Genomic DNA, 21,675 nt, shown 5'->3' with positions numbered 1-21,675 from the left:
CTGCCGTTTTTCTAAACAATCCCCAAGATTATAAAGACCATTAATAGTTAGAATCTGCAAAATATGCCTAGCAAAGCAATCGTTTTAGCCCAGAAAAATGTCTACCAGTTTTTTAAGCCCTTATGAAGCCCTTTATTCTTTTATTAAACTAAGAAAATGGCTTACCGGTCCCCATAAGGGGAAATGACAGCCTTCCAGCATTACATAGTCTTGTTAGAAATATGGCCAGTCATACCTTAAGCAGAAAAGTCTGCCAACTGTTTCCCCCAACTGAAGTTACTTCATCTCAACAGTCCTGTGTGGAAACAGCAATCGATTTTAGTAACTTCTGCTAAAATCATCTTCCTCTTACAAACAGAAATCTTCATCTTTTTTCTGTTTCAGAGTAAATAGTACATACCAGCACTATTTTAAAATAACAAACACTTGATTGAAGAATAAAAACTACATTTAAACACCAAAAAACTCTTAACCATCTCCGTGGAGATGTTGCCTGTGCAACGGCAAAGAGAATGACTGGGGTGGGCGGAGCCTAGGAGGGATCATGTGACCAGCTTTGCTGGGACTCTTTGCCATTTCCTGTTGGGGAAGAGAATATCCCACAAGTAAGGATGACGCCGTGGACCGGACACACCTATGTTGGAGAAAATCACCTGTTGCATCATTCTCTACAGAGTTCCACTCTGCTTCTGGGAGCAACATCAGCACAATAACTATGTTTCGGGATCTTCATGAAATGGGTGTCAATGGCAGAGCAGGTGAAAACGAGCCTTACATCAACATGCGCATTGCCAAGCTCAAATTGTAATGCTTGTGGGGTATTCCTCTGTCAAACCAAACTTGGCCAGTAGACTTCTTATCCTGGCGTCAAGTTGAGTGATAGGAAATATCCCAGAGCAGAGAAAGTTTGTAAAAAGAGGTAAGCAGTACTCACAGTAGGCAGGGTAGTCCTTAGTAGCAATAGAAAGGAAATCCGGAAGAATCGCAGTTCAGGAGTAAACCAATAGAAAGACCAGGAACAGGCAAGAGGCAGCAACAAAGGGAAATCCAACAGTATAGGGGTAAGACAGGCAGAGTGGTCAGATAAGCTGAGTTCAGCAGCAGTATATCGATCCAGCAGTTTAGGGGTTAACAGGCAGAGAGGTCAAACATGTAGCGTTCAGCAGCAGTATATCAATCTAGCAGAGTGGTCAAAAAAGCAGAGGTCAGCAACAAAATAACAGTCCAGCATACAGGAACAATAACAGAACACTAAGTAACAGCTATACATGGGCACTGCAGGTACTTACATAGGCGCTGATTCACGCCAAGGAGGAAACACAGGTGTACACTGGAGCGGCATCCAGGATGGAGAAGCAGCGTGTGGCAATGACGTAATCACTGCATGCTCTGAAGCACCGCCTGTGGCTATGGCAACGGCCATAGCAACAAGTCACCGCCGCCACGTCTATGGCAACAGCCATAGTGAGCAGCGGCGCAGCAACATGACACATTCTGTATATATTCAAAACTGCTGACATCCGTGTTTAAAGGCAGTTTCGCCAAGAGGTGTTTTACTATGCACCTCAGTGGTTGGCGATACTAAAGATATTTTCAAAGCAGTTTTGCCACCTACATTGAAGGTGTAATATAACAGATCCCTTTAGATTGTATTGTTTGGCAAAACAATTTACATGTATCAGCATAAACTCAACCCATTCTGTTACCGTACAATAGTGAAACTAGGACATCAATAATACATCTAAAGGAGCTGGGGGATTGTAGGTATATTGCACATATGTTTGGAAATAAAAGCTATTTATCAATTTGAAACCTGTGAGTATTTTCCATTGGTTTTATACAATGTGTGACATTAGTACTCTATTTTGGGTTCATTATCTTTTGGAGGTTAAAGCAATTGATGTGACCAGAATGCAATACTGATAAACATACAGCCAGGTTCCCTAAGAGACACAGCACTGCCAGACCAGTATCCATACTATCTTCGAACATACTGTGAAGCAGGACTGGGATAGGCAGCGATCTCTTTCAAGAGAATTAATCTACATAGTTTATATTTACTGAATATTTTCCATATGTTTACATATGCATTAATTGAAGTGTTACTACCCAGAAAACGTTTTTTGTCCCCCCACCCCTATAAAAATCACAGATGAGTTTCTATGTGGGTGGACGTTTGCTGAAGCTGCAATTCCTATTATTTCCTATGAGAGACACATCACCACTCATCAGAACAGAGAGGGTCAGCACATTTTTTTGGAATATATTGCCAGACCCAGGGATTGCGAGACTGACAAGGCCAAAAAGATAATTTCTCATGTATTTATTATCAGAGCTTGGGAGACCACAAATGAAAATTAACATTTCATTACTTATATTTCCTGCGTACAACTGGGAGTGTACGTTCTTTTGCTGGCTATCTTTACATAGATTTTTTACAGACAAAACTAGAGGAGGGGGGAGGGAGGCGGCGGAAGTGGGAGGGCCCTTTTATGGAAAAAATAAAAAAATAACGGGAGTAGAAGGGAAGGTGCTACACTACAGAAAAAGATGGGGAAGGGATGTGAGGAGGGGGGAGGGAGGCGGCGTAAGTGGGAGGGCCCTTTTATGGAAAAAATAGAAGGGAAGGTGCTACACTACAGAAAAAGATGGGGAAGGGATGTGGGGGGCCCTAACTAATGATCACGGGAGGGGGGAAGGTAGGGGGACCACTACACTACAGAAAATAAAAAAATAAAAAATAATGAAAAAAGCATCTGCCAGTACCTAAGATGGTGGACAAGAGTATGAGGGGGATGGTTAGAGCTGTTTGGGAGGGATCAGGGAGGGTGGAGGGTAAGGGGGGATCCCACACTGCAACTAATATAAAAAATATTTAATTAAAAAAAAGCCTTAAATCTAAATACTGGCAGACTGTCTGCCAGTACTTTAGATGGGAGTGAGAGAGGGAAGAGAGCTGTTTTGGAGGGATTAGGGGGTGAGAAGTGTTATGTGGAAGGGTAATGTCTACACAAAAGCTAACATTAACCTTACAGGCTACCTGATTAACCCCTTCACTGCTGGGAATAATAGAAGTGTAGTGTGCAGCTGCAATTAGCGACCTTCTAATTACCAAAAAAAAATAGCAAAGCCATATATGTCTGCTATTTCAAAACAAAGGGGATCCCAGAGAAGTTTTTACAACCATTTGTGCCATGATTGCACAAGCAATATGTACATAATTTCAGTGAGAAACCCAAAGTTTGTGAAAAAATTAATGATCGAATTTGACGGTGAAATGGTGTTATGAAATATACCAAAGTTGGCCTAGATCAATTTTTTGGGTTGTCTACTTAAAAAATATATAAATATATATATACTTATTTGAAAGGGAAGACTTCCTCTTTCAAATGATGGGTCAGTTGTCCTCCTAACATGCATACAACACATGCTGACACACACAAAAACAGAATTTATGCTTACCTGATAAATTACTTTCTCCAACGGTGTGTCCGGTCCACGGCGTCATCCTTACTTGTGGGATATTCTCTTCCCCAACAGGAAATGGCAAAGAGCCCAGCAAAGCTGGTCACATGATCCCTCCTAGGCTCCGCCTTCCCCAGTCATTCGACCGACGTAAAGGAGGAATATGCATAGGAGAAATCATATGATACCGTGGTGACTGTAGTTAGAGAAAATAATTCATCAGACCTGATTAAAAAACCAGGGCGGGCCGTGGACCGGACACACCGTTGGAGAAAGTAATTTATCAGGTAAGCATAAATTCTGTTTTCTCCAACATAGGTGTGTCCGGTCCACGGCGTCATCCTTACTTGTGGGAACCAATACCAAAGCTTTAGGACACGGATGATGGGAGGGAGCAAATCAGGTCACCTAGATGGAAGGCACCACGGCTTGCAAAACCTTTCTCCCAAAAATAGCCTCCGAAGAAGCAAAAGTATCAAATTTGTAAAATTTGGTAAAAGTGTGCAGTGAAGACCAAGTCGCTGCCTTACATATCTGATCAACAGAAGCCTCGTTCTTGAAGGCCCATGTGGAAGCCACAGCCCTAGTGGAGTGAGCTGTGATTCTTTCAGGGGGCTGCCGTCCGGCAGTCTCATAAGCCAATCGGATGATGCTTTTAAGCCAAAAAGAGAGAGAGGTAGAAGTTGCTTTTTGACCTCTCCTTTTACCAGAATAAACAACAAACAAAGAAGATGTTTGTCTGAAATCCTTTGTAGCCTCTAAATAGAATTTTAGAGCACGAACTACATCCAAATTGTGCAACAAACGTTCCTTCTTTGAAACTGGATTCGGACACAAAGAAGGCACAACTATCTCCTGGTTAATATTTTTGTTAGAAACAACTTTCGGAAGAAAACCAGGTTTAGTACGCAAAACCACCTTATCTGCATGGAACACCAGATAAGGAGGAGAACACTGCAGAGCAGATAACTCTGAAACTCTTCTAGCAGAAGAAATTGCAACCAAAAACAAAACTTTCCAAGATAATAACTTAATATCTACGGAATGTAAGGGTTCAAACGGAACCCCTTGAAGAACTGAAAGAACTAAATTGAGACTCCAAGGAGGAGTCAAAGGTTTGTAAACAGGCTTGATTCTAACCAGAGCCTGAACAAAAGCTTGAACATCTGGCACAGCCGCCAGCTTTTTGTGAAGTAAAACAGATAAAGCAGAAATCTGTCCCTTCAAAGAACTTGCAGATAATCCTTTCTCCAAACCCTCTTGTAGAAAGGAAGAATCTTAGGAATTTTTATCTTGTTCCATGGGAATCCTTTAGATTCGCACCAACAGATATATTTTTTCCATATTTTATGGTAAATTTTTCTAGTTACAGGCTTTCTAGCCTGAATAAGAGTATCAATGACAGAATCTGAGAACCCCCGCTTTGATAAAATCAAGCGTTCAATCTCCAAGCAGTCAGTTGGATTGAGGCCAGATTCGGATGTTCGAACGGACCTTGAACAAGAAGGTCCTGTCTCAAAGGTAGCTTCCATGGTGGAGCCGATGACATATTCACCAGGTCTGCATACCAAGTCCTGCGTGGCCACGCAGGAGCTATCAAGATCACCGAAGCCCTCTCCTGATTGATCCTGGCTACCAGCCTGGGAATGAGAGGAAACGGTGGGAATACATAAGCTAGGTTGAAGGTCCAAGGTGCTACTAGTGCATCTACTAGAGTCGCCTTGGGATCCCTGGATCTGGACCCGTAGCAAGGAACCTTGAAGTTCTGACGAGACGCCATCAGATCCATGTCTGGAATGCCCCATAATTGAATTATTTGGGCAAAGATTTCCGGATGGAGTTCCCACTCCCCCGGATGAAATGTCTGACGACTCAGAAAATCCGCTTCCCAATTTTCCACTCCTGGGATGTGGATTGCAGACAAGTGGCAGGAGTGATTCTCCGCCCATTGAATTATTTTGGTCACTTCTTCCATCGCCAGGGAACTCCTTGTTCCCCCCTGATGGTTGATATATGCAACAGTCGTCATGTTGTCTGATTGAAACCTTATGAATTTGGCCTTTGCTAGTTGAGGCCAAGCCTTGAGAGCATTGAATATCGCTCTCAGTTCCAGAATGTTTATCGGGAGAAGAGATTCCTCCCGAGACCATAGACCCTGAGCTTTCAGGGGTTCCCAGACCGCGCCCCAGCCCACCAGACTGGCGTCGGTCATGACAATGACCCACTCTGGTCTGCGGAAGCTCATCCCCTGTGACAGGTTGTCCAGGATCAGCCACCAACGGAGTGAATCTCTGGTCCTCTGATCTACTTGGATCGTCGGAGACAAGTCTGTATAATCCCCATTCCACTGTCTGAGCATGCACAGTTGTAATGGTCTTAGATGAATTCGCGCAAAAGGAACTATGTCCATTGCCGCAACCATCAAACCTATTACTTCCATGCACTGCGCTATGGAAGGAAGAAGAACAGAATGAAGTACTTGACAAGAGCTTAGAAGTTTTGATTTTCTGGCCTCTGTCAGAAAAATCTTCATTTCTAAGGAGTCTATTATTGTTCCCAAGAAGGAAACTCTTGTTGACGGGGACAGAGAACTTTTTTCTACGTTCACTTTCCACCCGTGAGATCTGAGAAAGGCTAGGACAATGTCCGTATGAGCCTTTGCTCGTGGCAGAGACGACGCTTGAATCAGTATGTCGTCCAAGTAAGGTACTACTGCAATGCCCCTTGGTCTTAGCACCGCTAGAAGGGACCCTAGTACCTTTGTGAAAATTCTTGGAGCAGTGGCTAATCCGAATGGAAGTGCCACAAACTGGTAATGCTTGTCCAGAAAGGCGAACCTTAGGAACCGATGATGTTCCTTGTGGATAGGAATATGTAGATACGCATCCTTTAAATCCACCGTGGTCATGAATTGACCTTCCTGGATGGTAGGAAGAATTGTCCGAATGGTTTCCATCTTGAACGATGGAACCCTGAGAAATTTGTTTAGGATCTTGAGATCTAAGATTGGTCTGAATGTTCCGTCTTTTTTGGGAACTATGAACAGATTGGAGTAAAATCCCATCCCTTGTTCTCCTAATGGAACAGGATGAATCACTCCCATTTTTAACAGGTCTTCTACACAATGTAAGAATGCCTGTCTTTTTATGTGGTCTGAAGACAATTGAGACCTGTGGAACCTTCCCCTTGGGGGTAGTTCCTTGAATTCCAGGAGATAACCTTGAGAAACTATTTCTAGCGCCCAAGGATCCAGAACATCTCTTGCCCAAGCCTGAGCGAAGAGAGAGAGTCTGCCCCCCACCAGATCCGGTCCCGGATCGGGGGCCAACATCTCATGCTGTCTTAGTAGCAGTGGCAGGTTTCTTGGCCTGCTTACCTTTGTTCCAGCCTTGCATCGGCCTCCAGGCTGGCTTGGTTTGAGAAGTATTACCCTCTTGCTTAGAGGATGTAGAATTTGAGGCTGGTCCGTTTCTGCGAAAGGGACGAAAGTTTGGTTTATTTTTAGCCTTAAAAGACCTATCCTGAGGAAGGGCGTGGCCCTTTCCCCCAGTGATATCTGAAATAATCTCTTTCAAGTCAGGGCCAAACAGCGTTTTCCCCTTGAAAGGGATGTTAAGCAATTTGTTCTTGGAGGACACATCCGCTGACCAAGACTTTAGCCAAAGCGCTCTGCGCGCCACGATAGCAAAACCTGAATTTTTCGCCGCTAATCTAGCTAATTGCAAAGTGGCGTCTAAGATAAAAGAGTTAGCCAATTTAAGTGCTTGAACTCTGTCCATAACCTCCTCATACGAAGATTCTTTATTGAGCGACTTTTCTAGTTCTTCGAACCAGAAACACGCTGCTGTAGTGACAGGAACAATGCAAGAAATTGGTTGTAGAAGGTAACCTTGCTGAACAAACATCTTTTTAAGCAAACCGTCTAATTTTTTATCCATAGGATCTTTGAAAGCACAACTATCTTCTATAGGGATAGTAGTGCGTTTGTTTAGAGTAGAAACCGCCCCCTCGACCTTGGGGACTGTCTGCCATAAGTCCTTTCTGGGGTCGACCATAGGAAAAAATTTCTTAAATATAGGGGGAGGGACAAAAGGTATGCCGGGCCTTTCCCATTCTTTATTTACAATGTCCGCCACCCGCTTGGGTATAGGAAAAGCATCGGGGGGGCACCGGGACCTCTAGGAACTTGTCCATCTTACATAATTTCTCTGGAATGACCAAATTGTCACAATCATCCAGAGTAGATAACACCTCCTTAAGCAGAGCGCGGAGATGTTCCAATTTAAATTTAAATGTAATAACGTCAGGTTCAGCTTGTTGAGAAATTTTTCCTGAATCTGAAATTTCTCCCTCAGACAAAACCTCCCTGGCCCCTTCAGATTGGTGTAAGGGCATGTCAGAACCATTATCGTCAGCGTCCTCATGCTCTTCAGTATCTAAAACAGAGCAATCGCGCTTTCGCTGATAAGTGGGCATTTTGGCCAAAATGTTTTTAATAGAATTATCCATTACGGCCGTTAATTGTTGCATAGTAAGGAGGATTGGCGCACTAGATGTACTAGGGACCTCCTGAGTGGGCAAGACTGGTGTAGACACAGAAGGGGATGATGCAGTACCATGCTTACTCCCCTCACTTGAGGAATCATCTTGGGCAACATCATTATCAGTGGCATCATTGTCCCTACTTTGTTTGTCACATACATCACATATATTTAAATGGGTAGGAACCTTGGCTTCCAAACATACAGAACATCGTCTATCTGATGGTTCAGACATGTTAATAGGCATAAACTTGATAACAAAGCACAAAAAACTTTTAAAATAAAACCGTTACTGTCACTTTAAATTTTAAACTGAACACACTTTATTACTGAATATGTGAAAAAGTATGAAGGAATTGTTCAAAATTCACCAAAATTTCACCACAGTGTCTTAAAGCCTTAAAAGTATTGCACACCAAATTTGAAAGCTTTAACTCTTAAAATAACGGAACCGGAGCCGTTTTTACATTTAACCCCTATACAGTCCTTGGTATCTGCTTTGCTGAGACCCAACCAAGCCCAGAGGGGAATACGATACCAAATGACGCCTTCAATAAGCTTTTTCAGTGGATCTGAGCTCCTCACACATGCATCTGCATGCCTTGCTTTCCAAAAACAACTGCGCAATAGTGGCGCGAAAATGAGGCTCTGCCTATGACTAGAAAAGGCCCCCAGTGAAAAAGGTGTCCAATACAGTGCCTGCCGTTTTTTTTAATACAACTCCCAAGATTAAAATAACTCTTCAAAGTTAAAATCCATTAAATATGCTTATAAAGTAATCGTTTTAGCCAAGAAAAATGTCTACCAGTCTTTAAAGCCCTTGTGAAGCCCTTTATTCTTATATTTAAACTAAGAAAATGGCTTACCGGATCCCATAGGGAAAATGACAGCTTCCAGCATTACCAAGTCTTGTTAGAAATGTGTCATACTTCAAGCAGCAAAGTCTGCCCACTGTTTCCCCCAACTGAAGTTACTTCATCTCAACAGTCCTGTGTGGAAACAGCCATCGATTTTAGTAACGGTTGCAAAAATCATCTTCCTCTTACAAACAGAAATCTTCATCTATTTTCTGTTTCAGAGTAAATAGTACATACCAGCACTATTTTAAAATAACAAACTCTTGATTGAAGAATAAAACTACATTTAAACACCAAAAAACTCTTAACCATCTCCGTGGAGATGTTGCCTGTGCAACGGCAAAGAGAATGACTGGGGAAGGCGGAGCCTAGGAGGGATCATGTGACCAGCTTTGCTGGGCTCTTTGCCATTTCCTGTTGGGGAAGAGAATATCCCACAAGTAAGGATGACGCCGTGGACCGGACACACCTATGTTGGAGAAATAACCCTCACGTTAAAGCGGAGATGACCTATTTCAAAAGAGAAGTCTCATGCCTTTTAAATAGCAGGTGATTGTTATATAAATGGCAATCGCCTATATACGAGGTGCATTTTATGGACTTCTGACTTATAAAAGGGACCACAAAATAAACACTACAACCAGGCCACTGACCAAAATATAGCTCTTTCTTTAAAAGTAGTCAGATCTGATAACCCAGATAGCAGATAACCATGGCAACAGTGAACACCTGACAGAACCAAAAGCATATGTAACAACATCAGTGGGAATACCCTATGTTGCCCCCACAATAAGTAAGCAAAATTAAAACTTGAGACCCAATCTTTTAAAGCAGCAACCCTTCTTTTTCAAATGATTGGTCCTGTGTCCTTCTAGCTGCTAGCTAATTGTCATAACAATGATACATACTTATCATTGGTTCTGTTTTGGCAGAGATTTGGTGATTTTTAAGAATCCTTTATTACCCTCTCACCATAGAAATATATAATGCAACCAAGTGAGTAACTACCTCTGCTGTCACCAGCAAAGATTACTATATTGGATATCTTTGGTAAATCCAGACTAATAGACCCAAAAAAAATTAAACTAAAAACATAATAGTTATTTTTGTCTCTTCTGTAGCATGGTTCAGATATTAGACAAAGGCAAAACGTAAAGAAATATGAAACCCAAACTTTTTCTTTCGTGATTCAGATAGAGCATGGAATTTTAAACAACTTTCTAATTTACTTCTATTATCAATATTTATTTGTTCCCTTGATATCTTTTGTTGAAAAACAATTTATGCTTACCTGATGAATGTATTTCTTTCCGGATATGGTGAGTCCACGGAATCATCAATTATTAGTGGGAATATCACTCCTGGCCAGCAGGAGGAGGCAAAGAGCAAACACAGCAAAGTTGCTATATATGTCACTTCACTTACCCATAACCCCCAGTCATTCAGCCAAAGGTAAAAGGAAAAAGAAGATAACACAAAGGTGTAGAGGTGCCTGAAGTGTAGTGAAAAACAACTGTCTTAAAATAAAGGGAGGGCCGTGGACTCACCATATCCGGAAATAAATACATTTATCAGGTAAGCATAAATTATGTTTTCTTTCCTAAGATATGGTGGGTCCACGGAGTCATCAATTACTAGTGGGAACCAATACCCAAGCTAGAGGACACAGATGATTAGGGAGGGACAAGACAGGTAACCTAAACAGAAGGCACCACTGCATGAAAAACCCTTAAACCCCAAAAGAAGCCTCAACCGAGACAAGGTAGGAAATTTGAAAATCTGGAAAAAAAATATGCAAAGAAAAACTAAGTGGCAGACTTCCACAGAAGCTTCATTTTGAAAATCCAAAAAGAAGAGACAGCCCTCGAATAATGAGCCATAACTCTCTCAGGAAAACTACAGCCCCATAGACTGCAAAACAAACAAAAAAAACTTCTCAACCAGAAAAAAGAGAAGTAGCAGTACTTTCTAAAACAAAAAAACAGAAGCCTGCACAACATCCAAGTTGGGCACACACGTACCTCAAAAAATAATAATGAGGACACAGAGAGGGAACAACAATTCCCAAACAATATATGCACTTAGGATAAAAAAAAACTCTTTATCCGAAAAGATATAGAGAATCACACTGCAAAACCCAGAGTACCTAAACTCTCCGAACAGAATGAAAAAGATAAAATCTTATGGAATGCAAAGGCTCAAACTGAGCCTGCTACAAAAACCTTAAAACAAGGAAAAAGCTCCAAGAAGAGCAACAGACTTCAACAAGCCTGATACTATCAGGATCTGACAAAAGTATAAACATCTGGCACATCTGCCAAACACTTGTGTAAAAAAAGATAACACAGAAACTGACCCTTCAAAGAACTGAACGACAAACCGTCCTCCAGACTGACCTGGAGAAGGGCCAAAAAAAACCTAGGAATCCTGACCCTACTTCCAAGAGAAGTCCATAAATTCACACCAAACAGGGAATGTATGCCATGCCTTATGGCAAAAGAAACTAGAAACAGATTAGTGAGCCTGAATCATGATCCCAATGACCGATTTAGAAAACCTGCTCTTAGACATAACTAAGCAGCCAACCTCCAAACAGAAAGCTCCAGAGAAAAAGAAGTTGAATGAAATAAAAGACCCTAAACTAGACGGTCCTACCACAGGAACAACCACCAAAATGGAAAAAAATACATCTCCGCTAGGTCTGAAAACAAGATCCTGCGACTATGCAGTAACTAATAACAATACTAATGCTCAAATCCATTTGAAACGAGCAAAGACTCAAGGAGGGGAGCCATCATACTGAAATCCCAAGAAATCGCCAGGGTATTAGCAAAGCAGCCTGCTAATCTCTGACCCTACACATAACCTGGATACTTGGCGTACTGAAATCTCCAACTCCAGCACCCCTATATGAAAAGTTAACCTGAAGAACACTTCTGGAAAAACCCACTCCCTGGATGAAAAGGACTAACAGCTCAGGAAGTCTTCATCCAGTATACACTGAAAAAAGTGGATAAACTAGAATGTGAGCGTCTTCCCCCAAAGGAACTTCAGGGTCCTCCCAGGTGGTTAATGCAAACCAATGAGAAGAAAAAGCAATCTGAAAAACCGGGGAGGCCAAGTCAACAGAGCATAGTAGATTGCTCTCCACTCCAAGACCAACCCAACAGGCTAGCGACCGTGACTAATTCTCGAAAATGTCCACAAAAGAATGCGAAACCCCAAAAAACTCTGGAGAATACGGGTAACGATCCTGCTACCTCTCACAAGCAAAGCGAGCGCTCTACCACTAACTCCCCTCTCTGAATTACAAGGAAGAATTTCATGTCGGCAGATCTAGATCTATCCTCTAAGACAGAGCCACAAAATCCTAGGTCCACTATCTAAGCATGCATAAACGCAGACTCTCAGATGGATCAGACAAAAGGATGATATCCAATGAAGCAATCATCAGACCATACCATACATTAGGCCCTTAAAAGGTCAAACCGTAGAGTGCCAAAAGAGGAAAAAATCTCTATGTCCTGACCTCTGTAACAACCTCAGAGAGAAGTAAACCAATCTGGTCCCTAAGAAACTACCACTGTAGCTGGGACAAAGAAAACTTATCTTCAGATTCACTTCCATTCGAGGAATGAAAAGAGGCAACAAGATCACAATGAGAGATTGCTTGTAGAAAAGATGGCACCTAAAAAATGACATCCAGGAAAGGCACCACAGCAATACCCTAAACTTGATCATTACCAAAACAGTCCCCTCTAAAAACCATTCAAAGTCAAAGAGGAGAACCACCAGATCAAAATAGTTTGATAGAAAGGCAAACCTCAGGAACCTGAAAAAACACAATGGTCACTAAAACCTGACCCTCCTAGAACAGAAGAATGGAACTGCTGGCTTCCATATGAAGAACAGTACCCTGAGACAACCTGTTGAAACCCTTTAGGCCTACTATAGGGCAAAAAGTTATCTTCTTATCGGAACCCCAAAAGAGGTGGAACCTGCCTCAGGCAAGGAGGGAACAGCTACAACATAGCAACCCTAAAGTACTATGTCCGCAGACTTCCTGGGACATCTCAAAGCTATGTCAGAAGGAAAACAAAAAGAATCAACCCCCTATTCGGACCAATCTCAGATAGGGGGTAAACTCCTGTAATCAGAGTATTCAGGACAAAACAAAGTCTCACCCTTGTATAGATGCACCTAAAACTTAGACTCAGAGGAAAAAACCCACTGTCCATAACTCCCCGGGGTCAAAACAGCGAAGCTAGATAACTTGGCTCCCGGATTAAATTGCTTGGTAGCATCAGAAAAAAGGATTTGACCCACTTAAGAGTCTCAAATCTAAACTAGATCTGCTCCAAAGGGATCTGTAACAATTTGGAATCAAGAAGGCAATGCACCAATAAGATGCCGCACTAGACACAGTGGCAATACAAACCCAGAAGCCACCAGCTTAGTCCATTGATTCTGAAGAACAGCTATCCTCTCTAGGAACCGTAGTTCTCCAAGCCAGAGTAGAAATGACCTACTGCTTAGGCCGTGTGTCCTGATATAAAATAGAGACAGCGATTATTATTATTATCAGGTATTTGTAGAGCGCCAACAGGTTCCGCAGCGCTAACCATTCCTGTGAAAAGTTTCCCAGCACGAATTGAAACAGTAAAAAACTTCCACAAAGGAATCCTAACATATAAAGTTTACAAGATTCCTTAGAATAGACGACGACAAACGTATCAGAGTTGCTCCAAGTAGCCAGAACCTCCTTTACATGCACAAAGGTGTCCAGGCTTAAGTCTGAAGGATACTACTTCAGCATCAGATGAAGGAATTATACTGACCAAATCTGAAATCTCACCTTCAGAAGCTACCGACATATCTTCCACATCAGAACTATGAGAAAGGACAATCGATGTAGAGCATGAGGAACAGAAACCTTGCTATCTGAATTCTAAATATTCCTCTTGCAACTTCCCTATAATATAGGAAACACAGATAATGCCACAGATACCGCTAAAAACACCTGGGCAATAATATCTACAGGCAAATAACCTCCTCCAGGAGATTTAAAAAGAACCGCAGGGCACTGCATGTGACGCCATAGAGGCTTGGGACATAGACGGAGAAAGCTGCAGCATTGACAAAACAGCATCTTCCTGTGAGACATGAGGCTCAGAGGGCAACAATCTATTTAATGTCTGTTCAAATGGGCGTTCAAAAAATATATTTCTATAAGTTGTTAACCCAGAAGGAAAAACAAAATAGAACTTCCAGACAATAACTGCATAACTTACAAATAGTTACTCAAGCAGTTTTAATGTATATAGGACAATGCCTATAATTCCATTAGAAGACATATCCAACAAAAAATAAAAATAAATAAAAAATTTAAAACATATGCGACCAGTATATGTGCTTCCCTCATATACACTTAAATAAAAGGAAATGCAAGAGCAGATCAGAGTTACACTAAAACTGCTGTGGTAAAAAGTAGAGGATAGAAAACAGTTATACCTCCATCAAGAATCTTATGTTACCAACAGAGCACTGACCAGCAATAAATCCCTGTGTAAAAAATTAGGCACTTGCCTATTTCTTCAACCAGAACCTATATTTAATAAAATAAAAACATTAGCACCAGAATAAACCTTATTGCTTTAACAGCATAGAGAGTTGTTGCTAGAATTATACAAGAACAGCCCCTATGGACATATCACAAGAAAAAATTAATGCAATATAACAACATCCACAGAGCCTTAACTTCAAGGAATACGGAACATACCATAAACTCCATGCTGGAGAAACGAGGCGGGGATTCCCATGCATATTAAAAAATAAAACACAGACTCCTCTAAGAACATGGCGCCGCTCCGATAACTTGAAGAAGGCATGGCCAAAAACAGCACGGAATGGAAGCTGGACTAATCTCCCTCATACCGCTCTTGACACAGTTAGAATAAGTAACTATCCAGAGAAGATGTACTGAGTTACACTTACTCTGCACTAAAAAATATATTGGCATAAGCAAGCAGTTTCCTCTCCTTACCGCTCAGATAAGTATTACTACTAGCGGGGAAGGAGGAAACAATATGTGCTCAATCTTTTCTAAAAGTAAAGACAAACATATCTACATAGCCCCTTAAAATGGCGCTATTCACTCTCTTTCTTTACAAGCATGACACAAACGCTAGTGCTGCATACTTTTCATTTTGTACAGAAAAAAATTAAAATGCTCCCAAATCTTGAGAAAATTTGAACTGAGCCCCAAAGACAGTTAACCCCTTCCTGAAAGGTTAACCCCTAAGTCTCCAACACATGCAATAACGTGACTGCCAACCGCCACCATCCAGAAAGGATTTTGTTCCATTAAAAGCAGAGGGTCTTAACCCCTTTAGTGCCAGCCTTCCAGCTCCAGAAGAACAAATGGCACTTACCTGCATTCTAGCCGTCTGGCAGTCAGATGACTCACACAATATGAGAGGATGCCGCTCCTCACAGAGACCTGTGTAGAAAGAAAGGCAGAGTGAATATACTCAGGCTTTCTATTCCAGGGCAGCAACATGTTAAGAAAACGCAGCAAAGCCCACTTTACAAGTTCCTAACTGCTTTAAAGCTACCACAACCCTACTGAAGAGACTAACGTGGAGTACAGCTATACCCAAAAAGTGATGGAAGGTCAGAGCAATCTTGCTCAGACTTCAAAATAAAAAAATCTTGATAGAAGAATCAGGACACCTAATTACTTCACCTCCTCCTTGCACAATAGGCAAAGAGAATGACTGGGGGTTATGAGTAAGGGAAGTGACATATATATTGCAGCTTTGCTATGTTTGCTCTTTGCCTCCTCCTGCTGGCCAGGAGTGATATTCCCACTAGTAATTGATGATTCCGTGGACTCACCATATCTTAGGAAAGAAATCAGGGATGCATGCTTAAAGCTGTCCCATTTCTGGAGCACTATATAGCAGCAATTTTGCAAGAATGTTATTAATTTGCAAGAGCACTAGATTGCAGCACTCACTTTTTCCTGCCATATAGTGCTCTAGATGCCTACCAAGGTATCTTTTCAACACAGAATATTATGTGAAAGAAACAAATTTGTTAAAATAAGTAAATTGGAAGCTTTTTTAAAAATGTATGCTCTGAATTACAAAATATTTTTGGGGGGTTTTATATCCCTTTAATAAAACAATATTAATAAACAAAATGTTAGTGCATTTATAAAAAATAAAAAACAAAATTACACAATGTAATCAGATTTAAAATAAAGAGGAGAATATAACAGAACCTATTACTGTACTAGCAAAGATTCTTGTCCCAAGGGAGATTGAAAGAAAATGGCCACTCACACTACTATATGTAGCCTCCCATGTAAAATGACCAAGTTATTTAGCCAGATTCAACATTAAATACATTTTATGATTGAGGTCAGGTTTTTGGCCAGTCCTATTTCAGAAATGGGCAAGGAATGTAGCCACCCCTTTTATGGCAGGCCATAAACCAGCTCTCAAGCCCTGGCTGAAATTATAGGACACTTTGTAATTACATTTAAATATATACAGTAGACTTGTGCAGCACTAAAAAATGTGGTTCATCTGAATCTTTCGTTACAAACATTCATTGGCTGCACTATTCTGTATTTATTTTGTTTTAGCTAACCAAAAATCAGGAATTACTACAGTGTAAACTGAATGAAAATGAACTTTTAATAGCTCCCATTAACCTAAGTGCGAGCTGAAAGTGACCCTCAGCTACCCTAATACAGATGACGCAACATGATAATCCGACAGCTTTGGGAATAGCAAAAAAGTCATAATCATTGTATTAGCTATCAGCTTGTCAAAAATGATTACCTGCTTCAATGTAAACATGACCATAGAGTTTTTATGAATAAAAAAAACAATTATTATCTCGATTCAAGCAAAACATTTCTGTTAATGCTTTTGGCAGTGTGCTAAGTTGAAATTAAGTAAGGGATACAGTTCATGTTACATTTCACCACCAATTAAACTTTCACAGCTGCTCTTGCAGACTTTTATCTCAGATACTTTTGTGGATGAACAAATCTTTCTATCCTCCAAAAATCTCATTCATTTTGCTGTATTCTTTGTTTGAAACACAAAGCCAGCAGTCCTATTAACAAATCACCTAACAAATATTTGCAACTTAAAGGGACACTGAAGTAAAAATTAATCTTACATGAATCAGATAGAGCATGCAATTTTAAACAATTTTCCAATTTACTTCCATTAACAAAATGTGTACAGTCTTTTTATATTTACACTTTTTGAGTCACCAGCTCCTACTGAGCATGTGCAAGAATTCACCGAATATACTTATATGCATTTGTGATTGGCTGATAGCTGTCACATGATACAATGGGGAGTGGAAATAGACATCACTGTTGTTGATAATGCAAATCTACTGTATTTACTGGTCCTTTAAAAATGTACTGTTCAGCTGCTCCTCGGTTGCCTGAATACATTCCCCATAGGAAAAGGGGTTAAAGTGACAAAACTGCTTAAAGGGACATTAAACCCAATTTTTTTCTTTCATGATTCAGATAGAGAATACCATTTTAAACAACTTTCTAATTTACTTCTATTATCTAATTTACTTCATTTGTTTGATATTCTTTCCTGAAAAGCATATCTAGATAGGCTCAGTAGCTTCTAATTGGTGGCTGCACATATTTGCCTCATGTGCTTGGCTTACCCATGTGCATTGCTATTTTGTTAACAAAGGATATCTAAAGAATGAAGCAAATTAGATAATAGAAGTAAATTTGAATGTTGTGTAAAATTGTATTCTCTGTCTGAATCATAAAAGAAAAATTTGGGGTTTATTGTCCCTTTAATACAACAACAGTAGGTCAGTTACTATTCACCATGCTACTGTTTTTCATAGAAGCAGTGCACTTTTACAAATCAGGGACGTTGCTAGCTTTTTAATGCTGAACCTTACACTTTGGGTTAACTAGCACAATAGAAAGCAGAAGAACTAAGTCTTTGCAGGTTTTTTTTACACAGTTTAAAAAATTATATAACATATATACAAAAAAAAAAAACATCAGGAATAATATAGGAAAATGCAGCCACTTCAAAAAATGTACAGCTCCCGCTTTGTATTGTGTAACTAAACTGAAGTGCATAATACATCTTGTCAAGAAGACAACAATGTCACTGATCTGTGAGTGTGCACTGCTTCTGTCACATGGTACAAAAATACTTCAATTCCAAGATGGCGCTGCCCAGTGTAAAAATGCACAGATTCACTACTTGTACAGGGTTAGAATAAGAGAATAACTTTGAAGAGAGATGTAGGTACAGGAGTAAAATCAATAGTTGTACTCAGCAGTTTAATGTCCCTTTAATACATTTTTATTAACACATATTGTTCTCAAAATTTGACTGAACTAAACAATCCCATGAACTAGTTAGTATCAGATGAAAGAAAATATTTTTTGCAGCGAATCATGTCCGCCCGGCATTTGATAAATTGGCCCCTTAGCCTGAATTTTAAATTATCAGTAGCTTTTTTTGCTGACATAAAGTGCTTCAGACACATTCATGTTACCTACCTAGATATATCATCTTCAACCACAAAATGCCATGTGAACAAATCAAATTTTATTATACAAGTAAATTGGAATTTTTTTTCAAATGATATATTCTATCTGAATCATGGGTAAAAAAATGAATTTCTTGCCCATTTAATTATGCACAGTAAAACGTCTTTGCTATATATAATTCTTTCAGTATTTATTTTGCCCTCTTTTTCTGTAATTTAAGTCTAAACAGCAGCCCTATACAAACTCGCATACTAACTTTCATCACATCGTTACTCCTTGAAGTGCTGTGCTGAGAATTATAAATCAAAACAGAAGCCTCTCGCTGAGAAAACTAAGTATGGAGCAGCCAATCCCATACAAGCTCTTTTTCCCTGTAGCATGGCTAGAACAAGATAACTAGCAGAGAAATGTTTATGTTACTCACTGCCTCTGCTTTTCTGGCACGCTCTACGTTTCTAACACTTACAGCCACAGAGGAGTACTCTTTCAAGCTCAGCTCCAGCACATCACATACATATAAAAGAGGGGCAAGGCTGCCTTTCCCAGGATACTTAAGTGGTTTCACCTGCTGTTACTTATATGGTATACCTATCGTTATATAACTGGCCCAATTTCTACACCTAGATGTTAGCCTGGGGGGCAATTGCTACCCATTCTCCCAGCCAAGTCCACCCCTAGTATGATCATATTTTAAACCTGGTATCTCTCACACACAGGTGAAGAAGCATTGGGCCGGAACTACCATTGGTGTAGCAGCAACAGGGCCCAAGCGCTGGGGGGGGGGGGCGGGACACATAGCAGACAGACTATACATAGGCATGTGCACAATGTGTACAATTTGAATGCAGGGTATAATTTTATTAGAGAAGGTAGCAGGTCCTTCTATCTATCTAGCTATTTATCTATCTACTCAAATTCATTATACAGAGCAACATGTATATTATTACTGTTGATTACTACTAAGTTACTTTTGTAGGCCCCCCAAAAAAATTCACACCAAGGTCCACTACAGAGAAGCATGACTGGAATGGAGTCAATGGTTGGGCACAAATTTCCCAATGGTAGTTGCAGGACAGTGTGATCCACTACAAGCTTCATAGGAGAAAGAAAAGTGAGCCTGATAAGCAGAATTTACAAACGCAACTACTTTAGCTTGATTAAATGAGAACATAGCCCCTCCCTACTCAAAAAGGATGATCTACCTGGAGTTATTCTGAAGTAATCAATCACTTCTGACTAGTCATCAGAAGCCATCATGAAGTCTGCCCACAGGCCAAAATATTTAAATGAGATGCCTATAGTGTCATTCACTGGCTGTTCATGCTTGTTAAGTAATCAGTAAAGTATTATGCTAATCATTCTAGTCATCACCCATAATTTTTTACCTTAGCTGATGACTTTACAAGCCTGATGATGTCTGATTATGTGCAAATGACTTCTAAAGTAGTTTGATGATCATCAAATGACTCCAGACTGGTCTCTAAAGTAATCCTGTTTCTCTTGGCCACACTCTTCCTATCCTACAAAAAAACATAAATCGTTTCTGAAAAATAAAATAAAAGACATGCAAGTATATTATCCCCTTTCACATTTCTTATCATAAGCCCCCTGTGATCACACACCGCTCCTTCTCCCAGTGGTGTCACATAGCAAAACTTCGTCTACTCGTCGTAAGCAGGCCCCAAGTAAAAAAAACAAAAAACAAATTATATTAAAATGGTGCAAATAGTGATTATCTGGTGTTAACAATTTGTGAAAAGAGTAGGGAATACCCATAAAATAAATTGAATGATTTATCTTTAGAGAATTAATTATAAATAAACCACATCACAGACTAGTATACGTATACCCTGTGAGCTTGTGCACATGCTCAGTAATATCTTGTTCCCCAGAAAGTGTGAATATAAAAAGACTGTGCAACATTTGAAAATGGAAGTAAATTAGAAAGTTTCTTTAAACTGCTGCACTATCTGAATCATAAAAGTTCATTTTGAGTTGAGTGTCCCTTTAATTACAGTTTTGAATGTGGAATGTGAGGGACTATGCTGTGGTGTAAATTATTTACACCAGATCAAGTGGGAAAAAAAGGGATTTGAGCAATTATAATAACAGGTCACAAGAAACTGACTAAATTTTATGCATTCACTGAAAGGAGGTTTGGTTAAATATGTGTTGATCTAGTACTGTTTATAAATGAATTCATAATCTTACAAAAGTTACCTTTGGAAAATAAAAGAATTAACCTTTTCTTTGTACAGATACCTTAAAGGGACAGTAAAGCCCACAATAAACTTTCAGACAGGGCATGTTATTTGAAACAACTTTTTAATTTACTTTTATCATCAAATTTGCTTTGTTCTCTTGGTATTTCTTAGTTGAAAGTTAAACCTAGGTAGGCTCATATGCTAATTTATAAGCCATTGCAGGTCACCTCTTATCTGAATGCATTTGACAGTTTGTTTACAGCTAGAGGGCCTTTGTTCATATGTGCCATATAGATAACAATGTGCACATGCCCATGGAGTCAGCAGCACTAATTGCCTTATATTCAAGTCTGTCAAAAGATCTGAGATAAGGAGGCAGTCCGCAGAACCTTAGCTACAAGGTAATTTCAGAGGTAAAAAAAATATTAATATAACAGTGTTGAATATGCAAAACTGGGGAATGGTAAATAAAGGGATTATTTTTTATCTTTTTAAACAATAACATTTTTTATGTATACTGTCCCTTTAAAGGGACATTAAACCCAATTTTTCTCTTTCATGATGCAGATAGAGAATACCATTTTAAACAACTTTCTAATTTACTTCTATTATCTAATTTGCTTCATTCTCTTGATATTCTTTTCTGAAAAGCATATCTAGATAGGCTCAGTAGCTTCTGATTGGTGGCTGCACATAGATGCCTCCTGTGATTGGGTCGCTTATGTGCATTGCTATTTCTTTGACAAAGGATATCTAAAGAATGAAGCAAATTAGATAATAGAAGTAAATTGGAATGTTGTTTAAAATTGTATTCTCTACATGAATTATGAAAGAAAACTTTTGGGTTTAATGTCCCTTTAAGTTTAAAATAAGCAATATGTTATTTTAAACAAATCTAACACACAAAAACATCATATCAAAAGCGTATGGATGACAAATATTAAGAATTTTCACTGCATACAGGAAAGTAGATTTAAAAAAAACGAAAATAGTATTTACAATATATAATTTGCTTTAAAATGTATAATTAAACACAAATA

This window comes from Bombina bombina, chromosome 2 (assembly GCF_027579735.1).
Source record: "Bombina bombina isolate aBomBom1 chromosome 2, aBomBom1.pri, whole genome shotgun sequence".
Taxonomy (NCBI): Eukaryota; Metazoa; Chordata; class Amphibia; order Anura; family Bombinatoridae; genus Bombina; species Bombina bombina.
This window is presented reverse-complemented; position numbering follows the sequence as displayed.